This window comes from Vidua chalybeata, chromosome Z, assembly GCF_026979565.1.
Source record: "Vidua chalybeata isolate OUT-0048 chromosome Z, bVidCha1 merged haplotype, whole genome shotgun sequence".
Taxonomy (NCBI): domain Eukaryota; kingdom Metazoa; phylum Chordata; class Aves; order Passeriformes; family Viduidae; genus Vidua; species Vidua chalybeata.
The window spans coordinates 59,855,058-59,864,481 of NC_071570.1; positions in this window are offsets into that span (position 1 = coordinate 59,855,058).

Below are 9,424 nucleotides of genomic sequence, written 5' to 3' on the forward strand. Positions count from 1 at the left end.
TAAAGAAGAGCACTTTATAGGAGTTCCCGCCTACTCCCATGTCCATCACTAGTTACACCCTCCCCGGTTAATGTCTATCAAACAGTTATGCCATCCCCAGTTCTGGAAAGTTCTCCGTTCTATGTTCTGTAATTGGTTCTTTCCCTGTAACCACTCCTTCCCTGTCTCCCATTGGATTGTCCCATCCTTACTCCTCCCATGGGCCCCAATCCCATCCCTGACCCCACCTCTCCTTCCCCGGATATAATCCTCAACCTCTCCTCTGGAGGGGGCCCTCAGAGTTAGCTCCCCTCTCGAGAGGTGGTCTCCCTGCGTTTCTCCTGCCCTTGCCTGCTTTCTTCTACCCTTGTTGCACCTACAATAAGCCCTTGAGAACTGCAGCGCTCTGGGTGTCGTCTCGTCTATTGGTGGATCCATCATCCTAGTTATCGTGGCTCCTGTCGACCAGCCAGCAGAGGATTTCCCTGCAGGACCTAGATCGAGGATGCCACAACTGGTGCCCTAACAGGGACCTGAACCCTGGACCCTCAGGTCCCACACTAGACCCAATGTTATTTAATATCTTAATCAATGACACAGATGAAGCAATCAGATGAACCCTCAGCAAGTTTACAGATGACACCAAACTGAGTGTTGCTGTTGACTCAACTGAGGGATGGGAAGCCATCCAGAGGGACCTCTACAAGCTCGAGAAGTGGCCCATGGGAATTCCTTGAGGTTTAACAAGGCCAGGTGCTGGTGCTGCACCTGGGTCAGGGTAATCCCTGGTGCAAACCCTGGCTGGGATGAACAGATTAAGAACAGCCCTGTCCAGAAGGACTTGGGACTGCCATGACATGAGCCAGTCATGGGGACTCCCAGCCCAGAAAGCAAAGTATGTCCTGAGCTGCATCCACTAAAACATAAGTGTATTGAAGACTTCAGTTTGTCAATGTTTTTCTCTCTTGCTTCAGATAGTCCCTCATGTCCTTTCATCCCAGACTTTGGAAAATCATCATATTCTTGCCAATCTGATAGGAATCTGAACACACTCATGAGCAAGGAAATGAAACAGGAAGTTTTGGATCAACAGGATTCAAAACACTACATGACATCTGTCTTGGTTTACAAGACAGGCATCTGCTAGGGAAGGCAGAAAAATCCTCCCTTGGAATGGAGAATGTGAACCCCCTCCCTCCAAATTATTGGAATCATGAAATCAATTAATAACAAACATCAGGAATGCAGTCCCAGCTTTTTCGGCTGCGGCGCTTTCCCTTTTGGTGCAGTTCCGGTCACAACCGGCAGGGGCACTGGCAGGCTCCCGGTGGGCAGGGCAGGTGTGGTGATCCCCATGTGGCTGCAGGGGGCGCTCTGGCGCAGGCTCGGGGAGCGCGCTGTAATGGCGGCGTTATCCAATGACGGGAAGGAGTAGAAGAGAGGCTTTGCTTTACAAACCCCTGGGGCAGCTGGTTCCGGTGCCTCAGCAGGACTCTCGGAAAGCAGCAGTCTGGGCCGGCAGGATGTCTCGGCAGGCAGGGGGTGAGTGGCTTCCAGCAGGGCAGGGAGAGCCGAGCTCAGGATCCCGGGCATCATAGCACACGGGGATAGGTCTCTTCTTTGGTGAGGTAGGTGTTAGTAAGGTCCCAGTTCAGTGGCTTGTCTCACCAGCAGAGGCTCACCCCACGGCAGAAGCAGCAGCTCTGGACTGGGCTCCGGCAGCAACAGTGAAACTCCCTTCCCCAGGAGCCGTGGTTCTCACTGTCCTCCTCTGAAAACAGAGAGCTACCAGCTGCGCCCAACCCCTTCCCCCAGCCCGAATTCCTTGGGATCCCCCCCCCCAATCGAAAACTCCCAAAAAAAACAGAGTTGCCCCTTTGTCTCAAGCACCAGCAATCAGTTCCCATTAGCAGCTCAACAGTAAGAATTTTTTACAGGTAATAAGGAAGGAACAGGAAAGAAAACCCAGCCCCCAACAACATCATGCCACTTTTGTGCAAAACAGGGATGTGTCAGAGGTGCATTAAACCAAAACCACTCATATGCATTTCTACTGGGCTGAGCATGTCCCAGGAGAGTATTTCACATGGAACACCTATAATTCTCTTTATAATTGACTACTAGAAGACTCCAATCTATAGGAATAAGAGACAAGATCCAGAAGAAGTCTGGAGGACACAGGCATCCCCAGCTGAGAAGTCCAGCAGTGTCAGAGTTGGGCCTGAAGGCAATAAACAAGTAAAAATAAAGTCATGTGCAAATTACAAAAGCAAATTTAACTAGTTGTCACACTTTAAATCTGTCTACCATTATTGATCAGATAATGGTCCAGATTCTGCCCAATAACTCAAATGGCTCAAATTGACACCTTCATTTCACAGCTGCTTTATACCAACTGATATTTTGCTTGCCAGACCTGTTAAAAATAGTTTTTATGTATTGTTTCATAATATACATACCAGGATTTTAAACAGTTGCAAAAGAAACAGTATCTGCCGTGGCCACTGCAGTGTGCTCAGGGCTCACATGGCAAAAGACATTTGCCATTGTGAAGATGTGAATTCTAGTTGAAAATATATTTTAAATTTAAAACTCAGGCTTCTGAGCCTTGTGTGTAATCAGCTACCATCTTGCTGACAATTCATATGGTATGGGATAGTAGCAGTATGGCAGCCCAACATTAGAAACTATAAATGCACTTTCAGTTTACTTAACCCTTTCATTCCCCTTTACTTCCATGGCCATGGCAGCCTGTATTACTGGCAATGCAGTCAAGCAGGGAGATGTCAGGTGCAAAAGGAGCACTAAGGTTGTCACAGAAGTGAAGAATCTTCTCTCCTGCCTCTTTCTCTTTTATGGCATCTGAGAAATGCAGAGAATCATAGAAATCATTTGGGTTGGAAAAGGTCCCTATGATCATCATGTCCAACCATTGACCCAGCACTGCCAGGTCTACCACTGTCTTTAAGCACCACACCTACATGTTCTTTGAACATTTCCAGGGACAGTGATTCTACCACTTCACTCTGCAGACTCCAGGAAGGGTTCTTGCAAGATCCTCTTCGCAATCTCTTTTTGGCCAGTTTTTGGAGTCGCAAAAGCCAAAGTTGCTGAAGAACATCTGTCTCAGCAGGGTCCATTCAAGTGATAGAAAACATGTACAGAAATCCAACACATGGAACAGCACTACCAATCATTTATGGGTCTGATGTGTGGTATTACATGGTAGAAATAGGGATGTCCTGTCCTTAGCAAAACCTCAGATAAACAAATATTTCACACCAAGCAGCCATAAAAAAATGCAGTGCAGTTGTAAGAGGCTAATGTTATTATTTTGTTTGGTAGAAGGGGATTACCTATTCTTCTGAAAAGGGACAGAGGTGAAAATTTGATAGCTAGGTTTCCCCATTTGTCATTCAGTTATCCATCATGTTAAGAAAAGTGAATTTCTTTAGCCACACAGGTCTGGATTCACAGTTAGAATTAGTTAGTTAATTAGTAAATTAGTTAATTAGTTCTGGATTAGTACAGTTAGAATTCACTTTGGCCATCAGTGGAGTCATGAGTGTGGCTTTTGTACACTTGCAGTTTAATATTTTAAAAATATTTAAACATTCGTGTCCTTCCTTTGGCCGACAACCCTCTTCAAACATGCTGGCAGCAGATTTACAGCCTTTCTGTGACTGTGCTCAGCAATTGCTTCATGAGTAATTTTTTGCACTTTAGTTCTAGATTGTATTTTGCAGTCTTAAAGCACTTTGCAAGTGCACAATAATTAAGCCTTGCAACACACATCTCTGTGGGAGGTACTGTGCTATTATAGCCATTTAATGGATGTTAAAAATGAAGTGTGGTGATGTTAATTCCTAATGTCACACAGAACAGGTATGATTGCAGCTTGCTGTAAACATAGCTACACCAATAGGGACCCTTTGCGGCAGCTGCCTGCCACGACCTCAAGCAGACAAGATGCACCAGCTAGCACTGTCCATGTGAGACTGGGTGGCCACCATGTGAGTAGACACTCCAGGGAAATGGCATCTGCCACCTTGGTAGTGCTGAGTGCTGTGGCGTGGGTAACACAGCTTTGGTAGCTTCACACACTGAGAGGAGACAAAGAGACAAGAGAAGGGCACTTGTTTGCTAGCCCAAAGAGTCTTTATTCCCCCATGCATGGTGGGAACAAAATGCTCTCAGAGAGAATGTAGTGACAAAATGCCGGAGAACAAAGACTGGCAACAGGTTAAATAGGGGGTGGGCGGACAGGGGTGGAAACCTGTTTCACCCAATGGGGACAAACGATAGAGGAATGACATCAACTATAACAACCAATGGTAACATAACAGAGGTGGGTACAAAGTCCGGGGACAAATAGAAAGGCTAAGTTGGGGTGATTGATACAGAACTTTCTTGAAGAAGCTGGGGGTGGTTACAAGATTGACACTCGACAGGGAGTGGACAAACCTTGACTGATGGGACCAAATAAGGAGAAAACAGGGAGAGATGAGGAGATTGACAGGCAACTGTGGATCCGAGTGGCAGGAACTCTCGGGGTAAACAACTTGGAACAAACCACTGTGAGGGGAAAAATGGGGGAGTACAAGGAACAAACCTAACTAACATTAATAAAACCCCTAACTAAATAAAACCAACCCACAACAACCCTTTTTTCAAGAATTGTATTTTTTAATATTTTATAATCTCCAGCATGACATTAAACCAGAGTAATTGCTGGGATTTCTTTGCTGGGATTTGCTGGGATCCTTTGCCTGTTGTTCTGTTGGTGAGCATTGGAAGTTTTTGTGTAACAAAGCTAGCAGTGAAAGGTTCAGCTTCTGAAGAGAGACGGCAAAGGCTCTATTTTGTGACCGTTTTGGCACAGGGAGCCCCGTTGGCTGGAGACTACTACCTTCTTGAGCAACAGAGTACAAGGGTGGCTATTTTGCCAGCAACATTTTATTCTCAAGTTATCTACTTTACCCCTTTCCTAGTTTGCTTCAGCATTCCCCTGTAAATACTCTTGTATTAAATTATAAATCCTCCGGGCTTCACCCGGGTGCCCAGCCAGTCCGGGGGGAAACCCTTGGCCGACCGGTCCACAGGGAGGAGGTGGCGGGACCCGGATAGCTCCACCGGAAGGACGAGAGGACTCTGGAGAGGCTGTATTCCTAGAGGCTCAGGAGAAGGAGGGAAGGGACACAAGCTCTCTAGGAGGGAACAAGCTCCAGGAGCCCCGAGGGAAGGTGGGGCTGGGTATTAAGGGCAAAGGAATAGGAGTGGTTAGGGTACAAAGCAACCAATGGGCAACGGGTAAAGGGGGGAGACAGAGTGGGGTGACATACAGTGAACTAATCAGGGTACAGAGGAGGAGTGGTATTCTAACAGGAGCCAATGGGAGTAACAGAATAACTGAACTTTCTGGAACTGGGGAGAGTACCAAGCATTGATGGACAGCTCTTCTGGGGCGGAGAGCAGCAGCTGATTGGCAACCTTTTCTAGACTGTTGCTGCCTCCCAAGGGAGAGCGGGAACCCCTCCCACATACTCTGGCCTGAGGCAAACATCTAAACACTGCTAATGACATAAAATCACAGAATAATTACAGTTGGGAAAGTATTCTAAGGTCATCGAGTCCAACCATCAACATAAGACTGACATGTCCACCACAAGACCATGTCCCCAGGCACCACAGCAACATGCTTTTTGAAAACTTTCAGAAACTGTGATTGCATCTCTGCCCTAAGCAGCCTGTTTCAATGCTTGACTACCTTTCATTGAAGAAGTTTTTCCTAATATCCAGTCTAAACCTTTCGTCATGCAACATGATGCCTTTTCCTCTTTTTCTAGCACTTGTTACATGGAAGAAAAGCCCAACTCCCACCTGGGTACAAGCTCCTTTGAGGTCATTGTAGAGAGTGAGCCTCCTTTTGAAGCCAGTACTGTTCAGCTGAACAGGTATGGCAGGAAACAAAGGATCTTGGGACTTCCCATAGAAAAGGGCCAGAAGCAACATGTTATGCTTCTATGTTCTAAAAGTAATTGACTTACCCTTTGGCCTGATTAAGATCGAGAAGGAAACATAGCTAGGCTGACAAGAGAGATGTTGACACAGACTGGAAGATGCCAAAATGTTGCTGAAATCTCCCATGACATATGCTGGGATTGGAAGAAAGGAAATCTGAGGATGAAAAGATGGTAGAGGAGAAATTACTGACTTTGTTTACTAAAAAAACCACCAGATCCCAAGAATGATGGGTTTTGAGGCTTAGTGCAATTATTAACCTTTAAGTCGAAATTAATTGCTCCTTGAAGTAATAAATTCAGGAATTGCTGCATTCAATCCACTGTTTTGACAGCCAAGAAAAACATAGATGGCATAAGCCCAAGGCAAAACTTGAAATGTGACATTTTACATATTTGTGTGTATCATAGTGGAACATGCCTGGATTTCTCCAACCATTCCCTCCTTTCCTTCTCCCTATTCCAGACACTTCCAGAATGCCCTTCCTGATATAACAGGTCCTTTGTGAGCTCCAGAAATGTGCTGCCTTGATGAGAAAGGGTCCTGTGAGGAATGCGCTATGGACTTTCCCAGGCAATAAAGCACATGTGGTCTCTTTTCCTCACCAAATATCTTCAGATTTTCCTGATGCTCTAAAATGATCTTAAAAACTTTTAAAGAAGTATTATGAAGCTGTTAAAAGTACAAGAAAGGACAAATTACAACAGAATATTGAGACTGAAAGAATTTACAGACTAAGTCCTTACCTGAACTTCTTTCTCAAGAGCAGACCTGCTACATCATTGCCTTCCCACCATCTGGATTATAGACTATTCTTTTCTGTGATGCAGACTTTGAGAGAGTGTTGTTTGATTCCTTTTAAGTCAATATAACTGGAGGGGGGGGGGAAAATCAGTCCTCTCCTCTCCTCTCCTCTCCTCTCCTCTCCTCTCCTCTCCTCTCCTCTCCTCTCCTCTCCTCTCCTCTCCTCTCCTCTCCTCTCCTCTCCTCTCCTCTCCTCTCCTCTCCTCTCCTCTCCTCTCCTCTCCTCTCCTCTCCTCTCCTCTCCTCTCCTCTCCTCTCCTCTCCTCTCCTCTCCTCTCCTCTCCTCTCCTCTCCTCTCCTCTCCTCTCCTCTCCTCTCCTCTCCTCTCCTCTCCTCTCCTCTCCTCTCCTCTCCCCTCCCCTCCCCTCCCCTCCCCTCCCCTCCCCTCCCCTCCCCTCCCCTCCCCTCCCCTCCCCTCCCCTCCCCTCCCCTCCCCTCCCCTCCCCTCCCCTCCCCTCCCCTCCCCTCCCCTCCCCTCCCCTCCCCTCCCCTCCCCTCCCCTCCCTTCCCTTTAAATTTTTGCTTTAATTTCTGAATGGTTTGATTGCATACCCCTAAGCAAATGATTCTGCCCTCCTTTAGCGCCTCCCACTTGGGTGTCAATCCCGTTCCTCCTCTGCCCCTACCCCTTGAAATCCTCTGAGTCATTCCCCTAACCCCACCCTGGGGCCTTCCTGTCCCTCGACAGCCCTTTCCATCTGCCCAGAAAGTTCCATCAGGTGCGCCAAGTGATAGGTTGCGGCACCGGGGTCCCTTCCCCTTAACTCCCTCATTGGTGCCTTAACTCCTCATCCCTGCCTGTTCTCCCCATCGCCCCTCCTCTCTACCTCCCCACTGGCCAGTGAGAATTCCCTCCCTCCTTTAAATGTTGTTGCACAGTTCAGTTCAAGGCTTTTTGGCTGTTCCCCCCTGGGTTGAGGGGCTCCTTGGAGCACTCCAATAAACTTGGACTGTGAACCCCAGCAAGAGTCAGCTCTTTTCTTCTGCCACCATTGCCAGAGTCTCTCCAGCGGTGTTAGTCAGAACCCACAGCCGCCCTCCTGACCCTCCGGGGAACGGGAGAGTGGCCCCCGCTGTCCGCCGTGCCGGAGCAAGCCAGGAAGCCTCTGAGTGGTCAGTCGGAGTGAGGACGGTGACAATAATGCATTAATTCTCCAAGTCCCACAGTTCAGTGCTATGAAATTTAAGGGTCATGATCCTAAGCAAGGGAAAGAGGAATGTCCCAAAAGACTGACTGTAGTATTGAAGTAAGTGACCAAAAATAATCCTTTACTGTTTTAAGATTTTTTTGAGAGTTTTACAATTTTTAAAGGTTGAACATTAGATTACCCAGAATGAAAGAGTACACTGAAAATGTTCATTATGTGCCCTAATGTCCTTCAATTAAAAAATTACTTGTAGCTGTACTATTAATTTCTCTTTCACACTTCTTTTTTTACCATTCAAAATCCCTTCAACCATGCAAAGCTAAGTAAGAAATGGAAGCATTGAATAATGCAATTTGTATATTTTATAATGCAGTTTTAAAAGACCACATTAGGCAGGGCCTATTCCTGTTTAATTCTTTTCTGTTTCACTTCTTCCAGATGCCGTCTCCCCTAAATACAGTGGCAAAACCATGCATGAACACAAACCCTAGTCTTGAAAAAGCAAGGACAAAACATCACATTTCAGAATGTTTGGGCTAATTGAGTTTGTTAGAGTTCTACTTATTTCTTGTATTCTCTCACTCCTGCAGTTCTTTTTTGTCTGTCTTTTTTATGCTTATTTTAAAACCCTTGAAGATTTTGCAGGACATATTATATGCAAAGTGACAAGACTACATACCAATTTTTATATTAAGTAAACATTTCATTCTCTGGAAAAGTTTGTTTATTCCAAGATGTTATGTATGATTTATAAAGTTATGATGATGATTGCTTGGAGGGCTTGGTTTAGGAAATCTAGTCTTGTCACACATTACTTTTATTGAAAATTAATTTATTTCAATTGGGTTTTATCGTCATCTGAAAAAAAGGGAGCTATTTAAAATTAGCTGCCAAACACAGAAAAAGCCTTATTTTTAATAAAATATATTTCATGAAACATGAAGTGGCTAATCTGGCTTTTGAATAGTGCAAGTGTTTTAACATACATTTTTACCATCTGTAATATATTACAGCAAGGCTTTAGAGAGATACTATGAATTCTTCTCATGCGTTCGGTTCTATGGCCTACTATCCCAAAATTTTTGCAGAAAACAAGACATACTGTGCTATTGATTTTCATGGAGCTTCTTAGAGAGCTTTAGAGTATCAATAACACAAATCAAGTGAAATAATAGCTGTGCTAGTTACAGGTAAGTTTAAAAAGCTTAGTCTTGTGTTTAGTTTTTCAGAATGCCAGTGAATTAAGGTAATCGCCATATACTGTCACAGTCATAGAAGCCAGGTTGTGTTATGAAGACCTTTGTAATCTAATGGCAGTGAAAATAAGGGAAAGATAATACTCAGTATCTGAAATAAAGCAGTGGGAATTAGATGCCAAAGTCATCCCTTTTTCCTCCTCAGTGCCAGCCTCAAATCAGGAACAGTAGAGTCCATCCAGATCTCCCAAAGAAGCCCCAGGCATTTGGAGACTC